Genomic DNA, 15302 nt, shown 5'->3' with positions numbered 1-15302 from the left:
GATGAGGACTGTGAGTTTGACAATTAGCTGTGCTATTTATTACTGGTGTACCTTTGGGCAAATTATTTAACCCTTCTGAGTCCATTGTTATGTATTAGGAAATTAGAGCTATAAATAGTGTCTACTTCTAGGTAATGGGACTGTTCTCTGTCTTGATTAGATATCAGATACACAAATGTATACATTTGCAGAAATTTATGAAATTATATAGATAGAATATGTGTGTCTCACTGAATATAAGTTTAACTCAATAATGATTATAATAATAGCTAATAATAAAATACTACCTACTTTGCAAAGGTCTTGTAAGGATTGAATCAGTAACCACGGAGAACATTTGTATGATGTCTGACACAAAGAAAGCCCTTAGAAAATAGTAGCTATTATTACATTTATATTATGTACTAAGTATTATTTATTACATATAATTATCAGAATATCTTCCAAGGTTACATATATGTAAATCCATAGCAGATTTGGAAAGGTGGGAAGAGAACTCAGATTATTTTAGATTGTGAGTTGTGTTTTCGAGATGTGTTTCTTTATGTTTGGAGTGCATAAATTCTCTTTAGTCAAAAAACTTCAAAGAACAAATTTCATACTTACTCTGAGTTTCTTACAGAATGTTGTGGATTCATACCCCAGCTTGCCCATGATTCATAATTTTACAAAATGTTGCATGCTCTAACACACAGTATATACTTTGTTATGCTTTTGCTATAATTAATCAAGCAAAAAATGAGTATTATATTTCCTAATGACAACTTTGTGCCTGTAAAGAAAAACCTTGCCAAAATGTTAATATATCTATATGGTCGTCTGCATCGCAATGCACAATACTTAATTCTAATTTCAAGCTTTAACTGCTATAGGCCATAGTAATAAAGAATTTTGCTTTTCTAAAAAAAAAGACACTTTCAGTAGGTTTTTTCTGTAAGAAATGCAACATAGTGTAATGATATATGACACACAAAGCACAACTGAATAAAGAAAACAAAGCATTACAAATGTGTTTAGAGAGAGATTAAGTTGCTACAAATTTTAATTCACTGGAACCAGAGAAGAGGCACGCAACAATAATAGACTTTAAGAACAGGGCAAAAGCTTTTGTCATTAAAAAAAAATGCGTGAAGTGTTCATATATATTGTTTCATCAAAAGGACCCCAGGAAATATTCAAGTGTTTACTGAGCTTCTATTTTGTCCCTTGTTTTGTTACTGAAATTATAGGAATACAAACAATGAGGAAAGCAAGATTTTTTTTTCTAGTAAATTTACACTTTGTGTTGGCTATGTTGTCTATAACTGGGGTTTTAATAAGTTGCTGGTCTCTTGACTCCAGAAATCAGAGCAACGACAATAAGAAGAAGCTCTGAGATTAAAAACCATAAAATAAAATAAAACAAGCGATAAATACATAAAATCATCTAAAAGAGATAAATGACTTCTTGGCAACAGCAAGATTTAGCTAGAGCAATGCTGCTTGCATTAATATATTAGAAGAAAAGTGTGGTTATCAAAAGAGAGAAGCAGGTGATGAGAGAAACAGATTTACAAGTGTCCTAGCAAGGTATGGGGGAAAGGAGAGGCTAGACGTGCTCTATGGCCCTCTCTTCTGTGACAGGCCTAGACCTATTGTAGGAATAATGCAGAGGTCATCAGGCTTAGAGCCTTGACCATCTGAATTACTGCTAAGCTCTCCTTCTTTGTTTGTGAGATTCCTCCAAAACTGCCATGCTCTTTTCATGCAATTCCCAACACACACACACACACACACACACACATCCCTCATTGTTACCAACTTGATGATCTTGTTTAGTTTCTTATGGAGTAGTCCATATCACTCAGCTTTCCTGTAAGAAGACAGTAAACATATGTCAAGCTTCTACAATTTCCATACAGTTTATAATTTCTTTTTGTTTATCTTAACAATCCTCCCAAATTAGACATCAGTATCCTATACTCATATGCAACCCAAATATTCTCTTTTCTTTCAGCTGGTAAGCTTCAGGAAAAGTACTTGGGTTCACCTATGGTAACTCAGATTCATAACTCAGCCCTTTTTTAACATTCTATCACCCAAAATCAATCCAGTGTCACAAAAGAATTCTAAAACATGATAAAATTACCGAAAGCGTATGCCAGAAAAATAGAGATCTTATATTACCTCATAGAGATAGGTACCATTAGACATTCCTCTTTTCCACAGTTGCTTCCTGGCTTTAATGCCGGTGACGGCACCTGGAGTTGTGCACTGTAACAGCCTAATACAATTTAGTTCTACCTTGACTCTGATTTCCATTTTTTTTTTTTTTTTTTTTTTTTGAGATGGAGTTTCACTCTGTCGCCCAGGCTGGAGTGCAGTGGTGTGATCTCTGCTCACTGCAAGCTCTGCCTCCCGGGTTCAGGCCATTCTCCTGCCTCAGCCTCCCGAGTAGCTGGGACTACAGGTGCCCACCACCAGGCCCGGCTAATTTTTTGTATTTTTAGTAGAGACGGGGTTTCACCGTGTTAGCCAGGATGGTCTCCATCTCCTGACCTCATGATCCACCCACCTCAGCCTCCCAAAGTGCTGGGATTACAGGCGTGAGCCACCATGCCCGGCCCCAATTTTCCATCTTCTGGCCCAGCAAAGTACTCAGTCAAACAAAACATTCTCCTGGAGCTCTGGTTTCCTTGAGAAAGAAATCTGAGAGCCACCTTTTTCCACTGAAGTTTTTTCTTGATGGTCACCATCCATTCTGCATAGTATTTATTTCTTCCAAACACTCTCAGGGTTCCTCTTAGGAGGAATTCTGTTGAGTGGTTGCCCTCATTGCCTTACAAGTAGGTGGAGCAGAAAGCTTCTGTTTTGTCCAGATAGTCTCCACTTAACATTGAGACAACTCAAACGTTAGGAAAATATAATTAATGCTCGAATCAATCATCATTTCTAGGACTCAGACAAGAGTGAATTCTTGGTCTTGCAAAGATGAAGATTAGATATTGGAATTCACTATGCTCTTCAAAGTTACCTTAGTCTGTAACAGGCCTGAAGAACCTTCAGTTGGCATTTCCCTAGATACTGCAACCCATGTGCATTTCTGTCCACCTGCACAGGAAAGAAAAGCAGGCACAGAAAAACAAAAAATCCAGTAGTATTGATAGCACATGATTCAGGATCTAATGTTGTGGTGCAGAAGATAGCTTCTATAGAAGCTTGAGAGGAAACCTCAGGAACCAGAGAATTGAGTAAAGGCTTCATAGTAGTGGTAGGTCTTAAAGAAAGAAAGATGGAGAACGTATGTCATGTAAAGAAAGCATCTTATATAAAAAAATCTAGGTGCATCTTATATAAAAAACTATGCTTTCCATACATTTTTATTTACTACTGAGTCTGGCATGTTTATGTAAATCATCTCATCCAACTTGGATTTTTAAATCCCTTAGGGGAAAGAGACTATCTCAATCAAAATTGCTTAGAATCATTTGCTTTCAGATACATGTTGAATTTTATTATTCTTGATGTCCTGATGATATCCCAAAATCACCTCACCATTTTTGATTTTCCAATTCCTTTTCATGTTCTTCAACTTACCATACCTAAGTCCCTCTTGATTTCTCCTTTTGAGAAGATGTGTATGAGCCATACATATAAATTGATCTGTTCTCATGCAATTGTGAAGTAGTAGCTCTTCCTATGAAGGATGAACCGACCTCAGGAAGAATGAGATCAACAGAGAAAGAATCAAACTAGTGAATCTGTCATCAATAATTGCATCCTATATAATCAGTAATGTATAGCTTGATATATAAAAAATTAGAATATTTCAGTAACTGAGTCTCATATTTTCCCAAAATAAATCTAGCCTAAGCCTAGGATTATCTATTATATATCCTCTCATCTCCTCTCCTCTCCTCTCATCTCCTCTCCTCTCCTCTCCTCTCCTCTCCTCTCTTCCTACCCTCTCTTCCTACGGCTCTGTAAAACAGAAAGAGAACTGATTTTGTGGCCAAACACACATAGATCTGAGTGTTACTATCTGGCTAACCATGAATAGATGGCTTCACCTCCTAGACCCTCAGTTCCCTGAAACTGCAAAAAGAGATCTATGACATCAACCACTCAGAATTGCTGTGCAGGTTAAATGACATGGTATATGCAAAATGCAAACTATCTAGCAGAGGGAATATGTACCTAGTATACAGTAGCTGCCCTGCAAACATTATTTATCATATGACCATTAATAGTATTGTAGTAGCATTGGCAGTGATAGTCATAGTAGTTTTAACATTAGTAGAAATAAACTTTTTTTCCAAGGCATATGTCATTTTAACTAGACTTGTTATAATTTCCACTAAAATGTATACATAAAAGAGATCATGGTGGTCCTGTAATACCCTCTCTTACCCAAAGCAGAAGTATCCTGTGAAATATGATACTACCTGTTAAATTGACATATAGTTTGAGTTTCCATGCTGGAAGGGAGCCAAAGCTTCCTATTCCCAGGAGCACAAGATCTAGCGGCATAGACCTTTCTTGCCAGAAATCTTTCCTTAGACTGAGCAACATTCTCCCTCCCTGAAGCTCCCATCCATTAGTCTCAGTTTTGCACCTCCTGAGTCAAACAAAATGAATCTAATTGCTCTTGTTCATGACAGATGTTTAGATATTTGAACAAAGGGTATTCTCTTCTGCAAACTGCCCATCCTCAAATTATCTCATCATGTGGCTCACATTCCAGGACCTTCAATGTCTTGAATGTCAGTGTGACACCAGGACTAAAAACTCTCTCATAGACCATAACAGGGCACAGAGAGCATAGAGCCACCTATGATCTGCATTGTATGTTTACCAATGCAGCTAAGTAAGTGTCCAATTTATTAGTGTTGAAAGTTATTAAGTATATGAATCAATAAAATATCTAGATCTATGATGTATATTTGTGTTTATACATGTAAGTTGTATGTGTATATGTGTTTGTGTAGATATTTCTTTATCTCTCTTTCCTCTGCAAGAAAAGATCCTTGTCAATAGTTTCTTCTTTTTTTTTTTTTTTCAGATGGAGTCTCTCTGTCACCCAGGCTGGAGTGCAGTGGGGCGATCTCAGCTCACTGCAACCTCCCCCTCCCGGGTTCGAATGATTCTTCCACCTCAGCCTCCCGAGTAGCTGGGATTACAGGCACCTGCCTTCATGCCTGGCTAATTTTTGTATTTTTGTAGAGATGGGGGTTTCACCATGTTGGCCAGGCTGGTCTTGAATTCTTGACCTCAGGTGATCCACCTGTCTTGGCCTCCCAAACTGCTGGTATTACAGGCGAGAGCCACCATGCCAGGCCAATAGTTTCTATCCAACATGTAAATTATGAGAATTAAATAAGTCTACATGTAAACTGCTTAGAATGATGCCTGTCCCATGTAGGCACTAAATAAATGTTAGCAAATTATTCTTATTTTATTTTTACATGCACTAACAGTCTATTTGCTAAGGGATGTGATAATGTATTAGGGTTCTCTAGAGCGACAGGACTAATAGGGTGATGTATATATGAAAGGGAGTTTATTAAGGAGTATTGACTCACATGACCACAAGACGAAGTCCCACAAAAGGCCGTCTGCAAACTGAGGAGCCAGGAAGCAAGTCCGAGTCCCAAAACCTCAAAAGTAGGGAGGAAGCCGATAGTGCAGCCTTTAGTTTGTGGACAAAGGCCAAGAGCCCTGGGCAAATCACTGGTGTTAAGTCTAAGAGTTGAAAAGCTAAAGAGCTTGGAGTCTGATGTTCAAGGGCAAGAAGCATCCAGCATGGGGGAATGATGGAGGCCAGAAGACTTAGCCAGTTTAGGCTTTCTACATTCTTCTGCCTGCTTTTATTCTGACTGAACTGGCAGCTGATTAGATTGTGCCCACCCAGATTGAGGGTGGGTCTGCCTTTCCCAGTCCACTGACTGAAATGCTCATCTTCTTTGGCAACACCCTCACAGACACACCCAGGATCAATATTTTGTATCTTTCAATTCAATCAACTTGATACTCAATATTAACTATCACAGATAGGTTCTGCAGATTTAATGATGTATAAAATATGGCTTCCATCCTTAAAGAAATAAGAGTCTTTGAGAAAAAAAATTGAAGATGGGTCAAGTACGCTCTCAGAATTGGGCACAGGGTGCACAGGACACAAAGCAAGGATATTAATTCCATACTGGTGATGAGGGGAGGGAGAAACAAGGAGTGCTAGGAAAATATGTCTGGAGGATAGGACACGTGAGCATGGAGGTTTTTTTTTTTAGCTGTTGCCTATCTGTATTTATATTTCCATGTATGACTAAATACATACATATGAAGTTATATTAATAAATCCTTTACTACAAGTTACTATATGAATAATGTACAAAAGAAGTAAAATTAGATTTTTTTAAATTTTTATTTTTGTTATTATACTTTAAGTTCTGGGGTACATGTGTAGAACGTGAAAGTTTGTTACAAAGGTATACATGTGCCATGGTGGTTTGCTGCACCCATCAACCTGTCATCTACATTAGATATTTCACCTAAGAGCATGGCATTTTTGAAAAATAAGCTGGAAATAGCCAGAACATGAAGGAGGAAGCTTGTTTTAAGCAGGGAGAAGAGTGTATGTGAAGATGGTGATGCTCCAGCATGTGGACATTTGGAGACAGGCAGTTTGATATATTTTCATACAATTGGCTTCAGGAAATAGATAAATTATAAGACATTAAACATCTATTTTATGGGAAGTCATCATTTCATCAGATTGGATGCTTGTCAGTTTACATTGGGAAATACCAGAAGAGCACACTGAAATGAGAATGCTCCGTCTGGACACCTAAACTTCATAATGTCTAAGATGTGTGAACGTGGCCATACAGCTTCTCAGCTACCATAGGAATTTCTCCACTTGCAAAATCGGTGTAATGATACAGACCGTCACATGTGGGGAGGCACCTCCCTTCTAGTAACTGATCAGCATGCTGCTAATCCTACTGCTACTGATGTTTTCTATTTATGACATGATATTTAAAGCAGATATTGGCCAAATACAATATTCAAGTGTTCTAGAAACCACATTGTTAATAAAATAAAAATTAAAGGTGTTTATCATGAAAAATCAGTTACTGGGTGCTGGGCATGAGGATGAGGAATAGGGTTAGGAGTTAAGGGATGAAGAGAACTGACTGCTATTTTCAGCTGCCTTTCTGCTTTGAAACCACATCTCCTTTTAAGTGATGGTCTGGCTAAATTTCTCTATTCTACCAGAATCTTCTGTAAATATGCAAACTTTTAGCTTAAAAAATAGTCTCACTTTATTTTATACATCTGCTACATCCAAAACAGTTTTATCTGATGATTGATTATTTTGTAGCACATCTTCCAATGTTTGCTTCTGTGACTCATCTGACTTAAAGAAATTAGACTGTCTGGGTGCATTTTCCCCCTTTCATTGATGTAAGCAAAGCTAGAGGAGCCGAGCCATTCAGACTGTAAATACACATGGTAAATTTTGCTTCTTTTGCTAAACACTTTTAGTCAATCAAGAATTGCTTATACTAAAGACTGAACGATGGCTGTGTATCCCAGAGTAGAGAACTAGTAATGCAATTTGGGCCACTTAATGGTTTCTTCTTTTACTCTATTTTTCCTTTACATTCTAAAATAATATCTTTTTTGAGGAGCTGGCATGACATATGGGATTTTTTCTTCTTCTGTGCCTCTGTCTTCCTTACCTATTCCAGCATTCTTTCTTTCAACATGCCCTTTGGCAGTAAAGGCTAGCAGAAATTTATTGAGTACCTGCTGTATGCCATTTGCTTGAGACATATCAACGAGGTGTCTATAATGATTGGCCTCTAGATGTCTCTTGCAGAGGTGGGGTAAGACGACAGCATAGGGAAGAATACACTGAGGCAAGATAAAATTACAGACATGATTCTCTGGGAAGGGACAAGGGCAGGAGATATTTTTCTGAAATGTATGATCCCTTAGCTCAGCTTTGAGAGATGAAAGATAAAAAGGGGTAGCGGGGAGAACACAGGGAGGAGGAGAAAATAATTCACTTAGTATATTTACTATCTTCTGGGAACTGTGAATTATCATCTTCCTAACCCACGACAATTATCTGAAGCAGGTACCGACACTGTGACCATTCTACAGATGTGGAAACTGGAAGCTCACAGAGGGAAATGAGTTGCTCACAGCAAGTAAGGGATATAAGCAGGACTTAAACTTGTGAAGCTCAATTTCTAAGCCCATGGTCTCTGCCATGGAATTCTGCTCCCTTCCCTGATAGGACCAGAAAGGAAAAGTTGGAGAAAAGCAATGGTGTAGACATTTTATGTAGAAAAGAGAGCAGGTGATAATCCTGGGATGCGAAAACAGCAATCAATCACTGACAAATGGCCCTGAGTGGCAACATGAGAGGACGGAGCTGACCTCTGCACTGAGCTCTGGGTAACCTGAGTGACTCTGTGTGTCTGCTGGTCATTATCACTGCCCTATGTCCTGCTTCACCTGTGTCTCAGGACGAGACTCCAACGGACACAGAATCAATATAAATGTAATCGTTGGACACAGTTTTGAAAAACTGTCCCTGCAGTGGTCATAATCAGTAATCACGGGCTTTTAGAGGGAAATCGGCACATAGAAGTGTTTTGGGCAAACTCCTCACTTTAGACAAGAATAAATGGCTCAGAGAAAAATAAAGAGAAGCCCAAAGTCCAAGTCCAGAACCCAAGTTTCCTGACTCAAACATGAGTTCTTTCTCTTTCTAAGTCACTAAATATCAGGTGACACTGCCTCCCTGACCCTGGGAAATATCTATGAGTGCAGGGAAGCAGAGCACCCAAGTGCCCCAAATGGTTTGATAAAGCTGCAGGTTTGGAAAGCTTACGCCCCTTACTCTCCCATACTCACACATCTAGTCAACTTCCAGATTTCTCCGAGTCAGTAACATGCACCTATATCTGCCAGATTGCTTGGGCAGTTACATGAGAATTATCCTTGACATCCTTCTCTCTCTTAACCACCACAACATAAAGGCCTGATTTCATTTCAAACCACACCCAGGACTTGTCCCCTTCTTTGCTGTCACTGCTTCTGCCCAGCTGTGGATTCCCTCTCCTGGTTAAGTGTAACAGTCTCAAGGAATCCATTTCAGCTGCCATCCAACCTCAGCCATAGTGCTCTTGGTTAACCAATACGATCTGATCATTCCTGCTTAAAACAACAACAATAACAAGACAACAGCAATAACAACAACAAACTCTCATTCAATAACTGCCCATTGCATTTGGGATACAATTTGGGGTTCTTTTTGTGTTCTATGAACTTGGATTGTCTGTCTCTGAATACTTTCCCGAAACTTATTAAACACTAGCTCTACAGATTCCTTTTTAGGTTCTCAAGCTCTCCAAAGCCAATCTTGCCTCAAAGCCCTAAAACAGCCCTCCTATTCCTTGTATGTGAAATGTTCTGTCACTTCACTTATCCTAATGCCTCTGCATACTTCTCTTTACCGTCTCCACTACATAAATTATAATCCCAGTTTTTTTTCCCTTTAAAACTCTGAGCAGTAAAATGACATATATTTATTAGCAAACTGTTTGACTTTAAATATGATGTTCAATTCTCTGAGCTTTCCCATTCTCACCTATAAAATAGGCATAATAGTGCTCTGTAGAATAGTTGTAAGGATTTCAATGAAAGCCCTTAATAGGCATTCAATGAATAACTATTAAAATATTATTCTTTAACTCTATCCATACCCAGAACAATATTCTGTACAATGGGGAAGCAATCATGGATTAAGATCCAGAGCTAAAATGACTGTCAACCAGAACACAGTGGCTTTTCTGGAATACTGTTTCCAAGAAGAAAGCTCTTGAGCCACCTGTGTATAAAAATACATTGGGTTTGACTTACCTCCTGTTGTAGAGAAACTGTCACAGTTCTTAGCTATGAAAGAGGTGAGTGAATAAGGAGAGGGAAACATATACAACAACTAGATAAAGCACTGAAATACCAATAGCCTATGCTGGACAAATGGACTATCATAAGCTGGGGACATTGAAGAAGGAAAAATTTAAAAAATGGCTTCTCCATTGAGTACGAATTATTTCTGCTTTCCTCTTCCCAGTACTGGCAGTTAATGGACATGAAAATTGGAACACAGACCTGGAGCTTTCTTAAATCCTGTTGTCCAAATTGTAGACTATTTGCAAAGCAAGCCAGTATGAATCTTGAATACATTTGCAGTGGTTCTCCTGGAGAGCCAACACATATAAATGCACCTATTCGCAAGTTTATAAAAGAATGTAAATGTCCACACATAAGAACATTGAAATAGCCTTCTGTGAGGTGTTTTAATAAGCCAATCTTAGTCCATACAGCAAACAAACCAGAATCAGAGATCAGAAGCAGAATTGTCATTAGGCAAAGCTGAATACTTCATTTTTAGGAAACTCATATAGTCTAGAAAAGTTGCCCATATACCATCATTTTGTAAATTGGATTGTATTTTTTAAAGCACTAAAGGAATGAGTTATTTTAACTAGCTTCCAAGTGAAATCTTTGGTAAACCGAAGAATTATTTTTGTATTGTGAATAATTGGCATCACTAAGTTCCCTTTGTAAACAGGAACACTTGCATCACGTTTAGATTCAAGCAGAGGATCCATCTGCTTCTGGTTTTGGGAGTCATTCATTCACTTAGCATTATTAATGCATTTATTCTTCATGTATTCAATCTATAAATATTTACCGAGTGCCCACCAATTGCCTGGTACTGTGTTAGATGCTTGAGATCCAGGAAGGTATGAGAGAGATCTTATGCTTTGCTCTCTTGAGGCTTGTATTCTACTCAGGTGAGGCAACCAAAAAATAAGTAAATAAAAATATACAATACAATTTAAAGTGTATGTGTTATGAACAAGAATAACACAGTTTACAGGGATAGGCTGAAGATGATCGGAAGGGGATTGGAGTGCCGAGTGGGTGTTTCTGTTCATGAGACACCCTGGGACATCCCCTTTAAACAGGCAAAATGAAGAAGCAAGCCATAGGAATGAACAGGGGAAGGGTGTTCCAGACAATAGGAAGAGCAAGTGCAAAGGTCTTGAACCTGGAAGCTTGTCTGAAAAGCAAGAAAGCTTGAGTGATCAAGGGGCAAAACTTACTTAAATTTTCTGATTTGTTATAAAGGATATTACTAGGGATACAGATGAAGAGATGCATAAGGCGAGGTATGGGAAACAGGGCACAGAGCTTCTCTGTCCCTTCCAGGTGTCCCATGCTTCAGGAACCTCCACAAGTTCACCTATCTGGAAGCTTCCCAAATTCTGTCCTCTTGGACCTTTTATTGAGACTTCATTGGATATGCATGATTGACAACCACACAGAGATGTGGTTTGACAGAAAGGATATGATCTAAACCCAGTAAGGCCTGTCCTGATTCTTCTTGGCTTTTCTATGCAGTATTCCTTTCTCCAGGGTATGGGTCAGTACTCCCTCTGGTACGAGGGTCTTATGACCCATAGTCAGATTAGAGTCCAGCCTTGGGCAGATGAAAGGAGACAGGGGAAGGTTAGAGGGAGAGATTGTGTTTTCTGAGGCCTGCTTCTTAGACATAAAATGCCCCAATATTATAACAAGGGCTATGTCAGTTATGAGCCAGAAACAGTGGCTAAAAACCTATGTATACTATATAGGTTTTATATATTATATAGGTCACCATATATAAAATAATATATATATTATTTTATATATTATATATAAATTATTTGTATATATTTATATTATATAAATATAATATATAAATTATATAATTTATTATATATATTATATATTTATTATATAATTATAAATTATATAATATATTATTTTATATATTATATAGTATACTGTCTCTCTCTCTCTCTATATATATATTCTCTCTCTCTCTCTCTCTCTATATATATATAGAGAGAGACAGAGAGACAGAGAGAGAGTATTCCAGAAAAGCCATTGTGTTCTGGTTGACAGTCATTTTACTTCTGGGTCTTAATCCATGATTGCTTCCTCATTGTACAGAATATTGTTCTATGTTATGGATATATATATATAGAGAGAGAGAGAGAGAGAGAGAGTATATATAGAGCACTATAGTGTGTGTGTGTGTGTGTGTGTGTGTGTGTGTGTAGTCACAATGACTATAGGATATAACCTAGGGGACCTGAAGATCCAAAATGGTCTGGAGTAAATGATGATGAAAACCTGTTTCTGCCTGTGTGAGACTGCATTAGTGGCCCAACACTTCACCCTTTCCTGTAACCCTACTCTTTGTCAGGCAACTAAAGTTTCTCCCCCTATAAAAGCGGATCATATTTCTCCACTCCTTAACTTTTCATCTGATCATGCCGCTTTGGCTAACAAATTAAGGTAGAAGAGATAGCTTCCAGTCCTGAGCCTAGGCCTCAAGGGGTCATGCATATTTCTGCTTCACCTCTTGCGAAGTTTTTATCACCATGAGACTATGTCCAGGAGAGTCCCAGGGGGAGGATGAGACATGCAGAAAACCAAGCTGAGTCACCCCAGCCCAGCCAAGTTTAGACCAGGCAATCCCAGCTAAATCACAGATCTATTATAGTAAATGTGTGCTCTTCTAAGTGAGGAGTGCTAGGATCATTCACAACACAGTATTATTATGATGATATTTGATAAATATACTGGTTTTAATTCACCCAAATACATTAATTCATTCAAAAATGCATATTGTATGTCTATGCTTGATGTCATGTTAGGCACCATGCTAGATGTTAGGGATGCATAAATAAACCAGAAAAGTATCACCCCTGCCCTTGGAGAACTTAAACTTTAAGTGAAGGAGAAAGACAAATGTTATTGATAAGAGTTGAAAAGGGTATGTTTGAGAGACAGGGGCTGCCTGGAGTCAGACCTTAGCCTGAGATGATTGGCTGATTGCTCCTAGTGTTGGAAAGGGGAATTGCATCTCTGAGATGTTCTGATTTTTTTCAAATCAATGCATGGTAATTGGACATATTTATAGGGTACAATGTGATGTCTCAATACGTGAAATGATGAGTAGGACTTAAAAAGCCCAGGATTTAAACTCTGGAAAAAACCTTCTTCAGAGCTCATTTCAGGTAAGCTCTTATTTGCAGTTAGGGAAACTGAGGCTCAGAGAAAGGAAATGACTTTACCAAGGTGACTCAATGAATTTGTGGCAGATCTAGGATATGAACTCAGAGCCTCAGCCCCCAAGCCTGGCACAACTCATTCTACCTGACCTCAATCAAGCCTTATTTAGACAATTTACAGTGTCAGAAATTTTGAACTGCCATAATATTCTTGGCCAGTTTTATAACCAGTTCTATCTAAGATAAGATTAATCTCTATAATTATTATAATTCACAATTGTAGCATGTCTCTTTTCTTGCTCAGGTCATTTAAAATGTGATAATAATCAGGCCTCATAGTTAATAATAGTAATTAATAACTTTCACTTATGAAGCCTATGCTCTAAGCTTAGTGCTTTTGGCTCTAGGTATGTGAGCATCTTGAATCCCCACCACAATCTAGGCACAGATAGTAATGCTCATTGTATAGATTTGGAAAGCATATCTCAAGGAGACAAAGTCTTTAGCCAAAGTTATGGCGCTAACGAGTGGCAGAGCCAGGAATCAGACAGATCAAAGGCCTGCGGTCCTCCCACCTTGCTCTAAAGATCCAACTGTAGGAATATCTTCCTGAAGTGTCTGATTCAGAAATGGTATTCCCATTCCATCTTTCTTAACTTCCTCCTCTGCCTGGGGAAGGTGTGGCTGGAGCCCACTGCAATGTGATGAAACTAACGCCCTGCTTGGATCTTGCATCACTCTTTACACCATTTACCAAAAGATGCCTCTAGAGCAGGAAGCTTTGAGAAGACCTGGGGAGCCTGGAACTTCTAAGTCTAAACAAGGAACTGACTCAGCAGGGTCTGGCTATCTTCAGAGTCTGAGGAGAGGCACATCAAAGGAATGACAGCCTGGTAGCTTTGATGAGGGAACTGACAGGAAATTAACAGCCTCGTGCAGGCAAGGACAAAGACAAGAAAAGGCCCATTTGGGCCTCATATCTGTCTGGATTGGAACCCGCAGGAAGCAGAAGGGGCTGTTTAATCCTGGCTCCAGAGCAACCGTGAAGGCTGGCTTCCTCCCTTGAAGAAGAACAAGGTGAAGGAAAGGTGAGGCAAGTTAAGATAAACACCCAAACTTCTGGCTGGCTGGCTGAACTAAATCTTTCGATTTAAGCTGTCAGTGGTTTCTTTTCTTTCCTTTTTTTTTTTTCTATTCTTTTCCCTTTTAAAATCTAAACTGTAATCACACAATACTCCACCCAAGTGCTTGATAAGGATTTCTAAGACAGATCCTAACATAGTCATAAAAAAATCCCCTCTGAAATGTGCACTTTGTACTGTGTCTATGAGTAGGTGTGTTTAAAATGTCACGAACTGGAATGCCTAACTCTAGTTCCCAGGAATTAATCACTTAGAAGAGTGAAAGGGGGGAATTAACTTTCTTTAAAACTTATAAGGTTCTCCAAAGCAGCAGCCAAAATAGAACTTGCTGAATAGAAATATGGTTATCTTTCCATAAGAACTAAAAATCTTTTTTTAACATATTTTTCTCTGAAACTGCTTTGCCAATTTCCTCTCGTGGATTAGCTGCAGGTCACAGATATTCTGGGAATAAAGATATGAAAGGATTTTTTTCTTTCTTGGTTACAATTCGATGATTTTAGTAAATTTATAGATTTGTGCAATCATCACAACTATCTAGTTTTAGAGCATTTTGATTGCCCAACAGAATTCCCTCAAGTTCTATTTGCAGTCAATTCCTGTTCAAATCCTTAGCCCCGGGCAACCACTGCTTTCTGTTTCTATAAATTTGCCTTTCCCTTTCATATAAATGGCCATTTCATATAAATGAAAATCACACAATATGTTGTTTTTCATTTGGCTTTCAGCATATGTTTTTGAAGTTCATTCGTGATGTAACAAACATCAGTATTTCTTCCCCTTTTATTGCTGAACAATATTCCATGGTATGGGTACACCCTGTTTTGTTTATCTGCTCACCAGTTGATGGGTATTTATGTTGTTTCTTTTGTTTATCTACTCACCAGTTGATGGGTATTTGTGTTGTTTCCAGATTTTGGCTATTATAAATAATGCTGCTATGAACATTCTGGTGTGTGTTTTTGTGTGAACATGTTTCCTGTTCTCTTGAGTAGAATCCTAACTTGCTGGGTTGTGCAAAGGGTTATTG

The sequence above is a fragment of the Pongo pygmaeus genome, chromosome 18, assembly GCF_028885625.2.
Source record: "Pongo pygmaeus isolate AG05252 chromosome 18, NHGRI_mPonPyg2-v2.0_pri, whole genome shotgun sequence".
Lineage (NCBI taxonomy): Eukaryota > Metazoa > Chordata > Mammalia > Primates > Hominidae > Pongo > Pongo pygmaeus.
The sequence above is the reverse complement of the archived record's forward strand: the minus strand, read 5'-3'. Positions refer to the sequence as shown.